The 8,588-nt window shown below is 44.2% G+C and overlaps 1 pseudogene; it reads left to right on the forward strand.

Moving 5' to 3' along the window:
• LOC129623798 (craniofacial development protein 2-like) overlaps positions 1-6,039 on the forward strand; it is a 29,331-nt pseudogene extending 23,292 nt beyond the window's left edge.
• The last annotated feature ends 2,549 nt before the right edge of the window (positions 6,040-8,588 follow it).

The raw sequence follows: 8,588 nt of genomic DNA on the forward strand, positions 1-8,588 counted from the left end.
ATTTTGGGAATTGATTGGGAAGCCCAGGGATGGGGATGGAATGAGCGGACAGGAGTTGAGGGAAGGCTGGTCCAGGACACGTTGTGGAGAAGATCTCTGCTGTCTGTCAGCAGCAGGGACCTGCTTCCTCGGGGGTCTTTGTGGAGAGCTGTGAGAGAGTCAACTGATCTGTCACAGGACAGCAAGGTACAGAAGAGGGGCTACTTATGTACAGGAGTCCGTCTCCTTTGAAGAAGGGAAAGCCTGGGGTTGTGGACGTCCTCTTGCTTTGAGCTCAGCCGTAGAGTCTGAGTTTCTTGAAGGAAACACACACAGAGAAAGAAGAAACTGTGTGCAAAAGGAGAGATGCTGTTCCTCCAACGGGAGATGCCATCCGGCTGTGTCTGTGCAGCCCAGTGACAGGGTGTGGCTGGGATGAGGGCAGGTCAAGGGGCTCCCCGATGGTGCACCAGGGAGAGGACCCTAAAGATCTGCTTTTGTATGCATTTTGTTATCTTTAAGATGTCTTAGTAGTGGGATGTTGGAGAAGTGGGGTGTCTTAGTACTGGGATGTCTTAGTATCTGTCAAGGGCTGGACCAGATATAAGTATTCTTATTATCTGTTTCAAGTCTTCTCTCTATAGTAGAATCTACCCCAGTATGTTCTTTTTCTTTTGTAAGATTGTTTTTTGATGTGGACCATTTAAAAATCTTTATTAAATTTGTTACAATATTGTTTCTGTTTTTTTATTTTGCTCTTCTATTCTGCTCTTCTGAGCAACCCCACATCCAAGGAGTGGTGGCTGCACTGGAGCAAGAAGACCAAGAGGAGCTACTCCACGTTCAAGGTCAGGAGGGGTGGTGGTGAGGAGATACCCCTTGTCCAAGGTAAGGAACAGTGGCTGCACTTTGCTGCAGCAGCCCTGAAGAGATACACCACGTCCAAGGTAAGAGAAACCCAAGTAAGATGGTAGGTGTTGCGAGAGGGCATCAGAGGGCAGACACACTGAAACCATACTCACAGAAAACCAGGCAATCTAATCACATGGACCACAGCCTTGTCTAACTCAATGAAGCTAAGCCATGCCATGTGGGGCCACCCAAGATGGGCGGGTCATGGTGGAGAGGTCTGACAGAATGTGGTCCACTGGAGAAGGGAATGGCAAACCACTTCAGTATTCTTGCCTTGAGAACCCCATGAACAGTATGAAAAGGTAAAATTATAGGATACTGAAAGAGAAACTCCCCAGGTCGGTAGGTGCCCAATATGCTACTGGAGATCAGTGGAGAAATAACTCCAGAAAGAATGAAGGGATGGAGCCAAAGCAAAAAGAATACCCAGTTGTGGATGCGACTGGTGAAAGAAGCAAAGTCTGATGCTGTAAAGAGTAATATTGCATGAATCTGGAATGTTAGGTCTATGAATCAAGGCAAATTGGAAGTGGTTAAACAGGAGATGGCAAGAGTGAACGTCAACATTCTTGGAATCAGCGAACTAAAATGGACTGGAATGGGTGAATTTAACTCAGATGACCATTATATCCACTACTGTGGGCAGGAATCCCTCAGAAGAAATGGAGTAGCCATCATGGTCAACAAAAGAGTCCGAAATGCAGTACTTGGATGCAATCTCAAGAACGACAGAAAGATCTCTGTTTGTTTCCAAGGCAAACCACTCAATATCACCATAATCCAAGTCTATGCCCCAACCAGTAACGCTGAAGAAGCTGAAGTTGAACGGTTCTATGAAGACCTACAAGACCTTTTAGAACTAACACCCAAAAAAGATGTCCTTTTCATTATAGGGGGACTGGAATGCAAAAGTAGGAAGTCAAGAAACACCTGGAGTATCAGGCAAATTTGGCCTTGGAATACGGAATGAAGCAGGGCAAAGACTGATAGAGTTTTGCCAAGAAAATGCACTGGTCATAGCAAACACCCTCTTCCAACAACGCAAGAGAAGGCTCTATACATGGACATCACCAGATGGTCAACACTGAAATCACATTGATTATATTATTTGCAGCCAAAGATGGAGAAGCTCTATACAGTCAGCAAAAACAAGATCAGGAGCTGACTGTGGCTCAGATCATGAACTCTTTATTGCCAAATTCAGACTGAAATTGAAGAAAGTAGGGAAAACCACTAGACCTTTCAGGTATGACTTAAATCAAATCCCTTATGATTATACAGTGGAAGTGAGAAATAGATTTAAGGGACTAGATCTGATAGAGTGCCTGATGAACTATGGAATGAGGTTCATGACATTGTACAGGAGACAGGGATCAAGACCATCCCCATGGAAAAGAAATGCAAAAAAGCAAAATGGCTGTCTGGAGAGGCCTTACAAATAGCTGTGAAAAGAAGAGAAGCAAAAAGCAAAGGAGAAAAGGAAAGATATAAGCATCTGAATTGCAGAGTTCCAAAGAATAGCAAGGAGAGATAAGAAAGCCTTCCTCAGTGATCAATGCAAAGAAGGAGAGGAAAACAACAGAATGGGAAAGACTAGAGATCTCTTCAAGAAAATTAGAGATACCAAGGGAACATTTCATGCAAAGATGAGCTCGATAAAGGACAGAAATGGTATGGACCTGACAGAAGCAGAAGATATTAAGAAGAGGTGGCAAGAATACACAGAAGAACTGTACAAAAAGATCTTCACAACCCAGATAATCATTATGGTGTAATTACTCACCTAGAGCCAGACATCTTGGAATGTGAAGTCAAGTGGGCCTTAGAAAGCATCACTACGAACAAAGCTAGTGGAGGTGATGGAATTCCAGTCGAGCTGTTTCAAGTCCTGAAAGATGATGCTGTGAAAGTGCTGCACTCAATATGCCAGCAAATTTGGACAACTCAGCAGTGGCCACAGGACTGGAAAAGTCAGTTTTCATTCCAATCCCGAAGAAAGGCAATGCCAAAGAATGCCCAAACTCCTGCAGAATTGCACTCATCTTCATGCATTGGAGAAGGAAATGGCAACCCACTCCAGTGTTCTTGCCTGGAGAATCACAGGGACGGGGGGGCTGCCGTCTCTGGGGTTGCACAGAGTCAGACACGACTGAAGCGACTAGCAGCAGCAGCAGCAGCAGCAGCAGCAGCACATGCTAGTAAAGTAATGCTCAAAATTCTCCAAGCCAGGCTTCAGCAATACGTGAACCGTGAACTTCCAGATGTTTAAGCTGGTTTTAGAAAAGGCAGAGGAACCAGAGATCCAATTGCCAACATCTGCTGGATCATAGAAAAAGCAAGAGAGTTCCAGAAAAACATCTATTTCTGCTTTATTGACTATGCCAAAGCCTTTGCCTGTGTGGATCACAATAAACTGTGGAAAATTCTGAAAGAGATGGGAATACCAGACCACCTGACCTGCCTACTGATAAACCTGTATGCAGGTCAGGAAGCAGCAGTTAGAATTGGACACGGAACAACAGACTGGTTCCAAATAGGAAAAAGAATACGTCAAGGCTGTATATTGTCACCCTGCTTATTTAACTTATATGCAGAGTACATCATGAGAAACGCTGGGCTGGAAGAAGCACAAGCTGGAGTTAAGATTGCCGGGAGAAATATCATAACCTCAGATATGCAGATGACACCACCCTTATGGCAGAAAGTGAAGAGGAACAAAAAAGCCTCTTGATGAAAGTGAAAGAGGAGAGTGAAAAAGCTGGCTTAAAGCTCAACATTCAGAAAGCTAAGATCATGGCATCCGGTCCCATCACTTTATGGGAAATAGATGGAGAAACAGTGGAAACAGTGTCAGACTTTGTTTTTTTGGGCTCCAAAATCACTGCAGATGGTGACTGCAGCCATGAAATAAAAAGACGCTTACTCCTTGGAAGGGAAGTTATGACCAACCTAGATAGCATATTCAAAAGCAGAGACAGTACTTTGCCAACAAAGGTCCGTCTAGTCAAGGCTATGGTTTTCCCAGTAGTCATGTATGGATGTGAGAGTTGGACTGTGAAGAAAGCTGAGTGCTGAAGAATTGATGCTTTTGAACTGTGGTGTTGGAGAAGACTCTTGAGAGTCCCTTGGACTGCACGGAGATCCAACCAGTCCATTCTGAAGGAGATCAGCCCTGGGATTTCTTTGGAAGGAATGATGCTAACGCTGAAACTCCAGTACTTTGGCCACCTCATGCAAAGAGTTGACTCATTGGAAAAGACTCTGATGCTGGCAGGGATTAAGGGCAGGAGGAGAAGGGGACGACAGAGGATGAGATGGCTGGATGGCATCACTGACTCAATGGACATGAGTTTGAGTGAACTCCGGGAGTTGGTGATGGACAGGGAGGCCTGGGGTGCTGCAATTCATGGGGTCACAAAGAGTCAGACATGACTGAACAACTGAACTGAACTGAACTGATTATGCTCTTTATGTTTGTTTGTTTTTGGTTACAAGGCATGTGGGAGCTTAGCTCTCTGACCAGGGACTAAACCCCTGCATTGGAAGGCAAAGTCTTAACCACTGGACCACCAGGGAGGTCCATACTCTGGTAAGTTCTTACACTGTTTCAACAGTGAATGAAGGTGCAGAGCCTTCAGATTTTATTCCTTTGGTGACCCACACAGCATTATGGTGATAGCTGGCATCTTGCCTCTATGCACTGGGATGAAGACAAGAAAACATGGAGCCAGATTTTGAACAGTCTCATTTGGCTGTGTCCACACTCTGGAGGGAAGGACACCTGGGGTCTGCAGCCTTCTCTCCCCGCAGTGGCAGAGGTGAGACTGCTCATACCTCCTGGCTTCAAAGCTTCCATAACTACTCTGCACAGACACACATACTCACACACACTCGCATACCCACACACTCACACACACACGTTCTTTGTCTCCTGTCAGACACAAAAAGCTCTCTTTTATTTTTTTATATTTTATTGAATGATTCTTTAAATTCTATAGTGCTTGGCAATTTTCAAAAGTTTCATACACATGACTTCATATAATCCCATAATAATACCCTTCTTCCCTCTACCGCCATCTTGTCCCTCCCCCACTTCCCTCTCCCTACGGAAACCACTAGTTTGTTTTCTGTATGTGTCATTCTGCTTTTTGTTTGTTTGTTTTATTCACTATAAAGCCCAGACTTTATTTTCTTGGGCTCCAAAAGCACTAGCAGATGGTGACTGCAGCCATGAAATTAAAAGATGCTTGCTCCTTAGATGAAAAGCTATGACAAACCTAGACAGTATATTAAAAAGCAAAGACATCACTTTGCTGACAAAGGTCCATAGAATCAAAACTATATTTTTTCCAGTAGTCATGTATGTTGGACCACAAAGAAGGCTGAACACCAAAGAATTGATGCTTTAAAACTGTGGTGCTGGAGAAGACTCTTGAGTGTCCCTTGGACTGCAAGGATATCAAACCTTGCAAACCTAAAGGAAACCAGTCCTGAATATTCATTGGAGGAACTGACACTGAAGCTGAATCTCTAATACTTCGGCCACCTGATGCGAAGAGCCGATTCATTAGAAAAGACCCTGATGCTGGGAAAGATTGAAGACAGGAGGAAAAGGGGACGACACAGGATGAAATGGTTGGATGGCATCACCGACTCAATGGTCGTGAGTTTGAACGTGCTCCAGGAGATGGTGGAGGACAGGGAAGCCTGGCGTGCTGCAGTCCACAGCGTTGCAAAGAGTCGGACACAACTGAGTGACTGAACTGAACTGAATATTCCATTGTATATATGTGACACATCTTCTTTATCCATTCATTGGTCTATAGACATCTAGGTTTCTTCCATGTCCTGGCTACCGTAAGTAGTGACTGAGTGACTAAACAACAACAAAGTTTGTCATATGTTTTAGATTACACATATAAGTGACACCAGACAGCATTTTGTCTTTCTCCATCTGACTTCTTATTTCACTTAGTATAATACCCTCTAGGTCCATCCTTGTTGTTGCAATTGGTATTATTTCACTCCTTTTTATGGCTGAGTAATATTCCACTGTATGTATGCACCACACCTTCTTTATCCATTCATCTGCCTGTGGACACTTGGGTTACTTCTATGTCTTGGCTGTTGTGAATAGTGCTGCAGTGAATGTAGGAGCACATTAATCCTCAAGAGCTATTTTAAACTCTCTGTATGGACTTTTGCTGGGGAGTATGAAGATACTGTGCTGATCTCAGGGGGGAATTGGAGGATGAAACCATCAGGATGCTACACTGTCTTTCTTCCCCACTCAAGAAGAGGGCACTATTTTGCTTTTCCAACCACTGGCATGAAAGTAGGCTAAGATCAAATATTAGGTGACCTGCACTGCCTGTCCCCAGGTTGTTTGTGCATGCGTCTGTCACTGTAGAGTGAAGGACTTTGTCTCCTGTTATTGAAAATGAATCAGAGCGGTAAAGATAAGGGAGAACTGGTGTGTACCTCTGTAATTCTGCTATGTAGGAGGTGACCAAGTGTGATGTGCAGGGTGCAGGCACTGTGTGAGGCGGCCGAATGGCTAAGTGGCGTTTACATTGCCATAGGACATATAAGAAAACTGCTTGTTCACCTGGTATACTAAATAATTACATGTTAATTTAGGGGAAGGTCAATACAGGTTGGCTTCCCAGGTAGCCCAGTGGTAAAGAATTTACCTGCCAATGCAGGAGACACAAGAGACACAGTTTTGATTCCTGGGCTGGGGAGATCCCCTGGAGGAAGAAAAGGCAACCCACTCCAATATTCTTGCCTGGAGAATCCCCATGGACAGAGGAGCCTGGTGGGCTACAGTCCATGGGGTTGTAAAGAGTCGAACACAATGGCAGGACCGAGCACACACACACACACACACACACACACACACACACAGAGTACAGGTTAAGGCAGAGTTGAGCCTGCATTCATTGGTTATCTTGCCTTAGATGCACAATAAATTTATTTTTTCTTCCCCCACAACAGACCCGGTGGTGTGTGAAGCAGGCAGGGCAGGTTTGGAATCAAATAGACCTGTTTCTGTTCAGATTCTGCTGGACATGAGGAAGGGGCCTCCGTGTCCTGTCTGTCAAATGGGAACACTGATATCCATTAGGCAAGACTGGTGTACGGATTTCTGGTAATGTACACGGAGATGCTAATCTAATAGATGCACAAAAGGAAAATAAATGGTGGTAATGAGTGAGCCTCTGAGAACAATCTATTGTTGCCTGTGGGGGAAGGAAGGTTGCACCTGCAGGGAAATACCTCCTGATCAAGTCTAATTCATTGGCATTCCTCTCAGCATCTTTGAGGGGCCCATCCATCCTGGAAAATTTCCTAGGTAAGAGGTCCCAGAAGCAAGAAGGAGATAAAATACAAAGTGAAATGTAGAACTCCAACCAAATTAAAGCATCTGTCAGCATGATCAGTTCTAAATCGAAAAGTAAACTTAATTAAAAAGAAAAGAAAACTCTTGTTGCTGCCATAATGAAATTCAGGGTTTCGAGGCTGACAAAGAGGAAGCTGTGCAGAAAGGTTCATAATTAAATGATGGGGTAGAATTATCACAGGATGTTTACTCTGCATCTAAGCTCAAATTTATTTAGTTATTTTTTGCCTTCCAAAAATAAAGGCTATAAAATGGAGCTTGCAATTAAATTATACCTGTTGCGTCCCCAATTAAAGGAATCCTGGCACATTTCAATTTGTGAGTTCCAGCTGTGTGCATCAAAAATCACACATTAGGGACTGGAAAATGTCTCTGCTAAGCTTGTTTCTTGGCACAGAATTTAAAGACCTGGAGGGTTAATAGCACTCTGTACTCCTTCCAGCCCTGTCTTGTGGCTTTGAAGGGCAGGCAAGAGGCTGCAAAGTCAATTGGCAAATGCAACCTGAAATACAGACCTTGGACTTTTGGTAAGGAGATAGATGGTGGGGGGGGGGGGGGACCTGAAGAGAGTTCCTCTGGGGTGCCCCTGCCTCTAGACATCCCCAGGGCACGCAGCTGGGAAGTGCATGTAGTTTTGGTAACACACACACATACAGTCGTCTCTCAGTGTCTGTGGGGGATTGGTTCTAGGAGTCCCTTTGGGTACCAATTCCCTGGATGTTTGAATCCCTTAGATAAATGGTCTGGTACAATAAGTAGGGCTTCCTTCATGGCCCAGATGGTAAAGAACCTGCCTCAATGCAGGAGATCCAGGTTCAGTCTCTGGGTCAGGGAGTTCCCCTGGAGGAGGGCATGGCAATCCACTCCAGTATTCTTGCCTGGGCAATCCAAGGGACAGAGGAGCCTGGTGGGCTATAGTCTATGGGATCGCAAAGAGTTGGACATGACTGAGCGACTAAATTTTCACTTTTATTTTCAGTACAATAAATATCGTTGGTCCTCTGTACCCTTGGATTTTGCATCTGTGGAGGTGGGGACAAAGGGGTGTGGTACAGGTTTCCTCTGCTATCCCAAAGCAGAGTGGGATGGTCCCTGGGCTGTGTGTCCTTCCACATACATTTTAAGGTTTTAGCATGTTAAGTTTCAAAAAGTTCAAGAAAATACATTGACATTTTAATTGGGTTTACACTGAAATCTTTATGCTAATTTGAGAATAACTGACAATTTTAGAGCATCTTTTAGTTTCTAGACACAGCATTTTGTTCCATTTATTAACACCTGCTTTATTTCAAAA

This window comes from Bubalus kerabau, chromosome 11, assembly GCF_029407905.1.
Source record: "Bubalus kerabau isolate K-KA32 ecotype Philippines breed swamp buffalo chromosome 11, PCC_UOA_SB_1v2, whole genome shotgun sequence".
Classification (NCBI taxonomy): domain Eukaryota; kingdom Metazoa; phylum Chordata; class Mammalia; order Artiodactyla; family Bovidae; genus Bubalus; species Bubalus kerabau.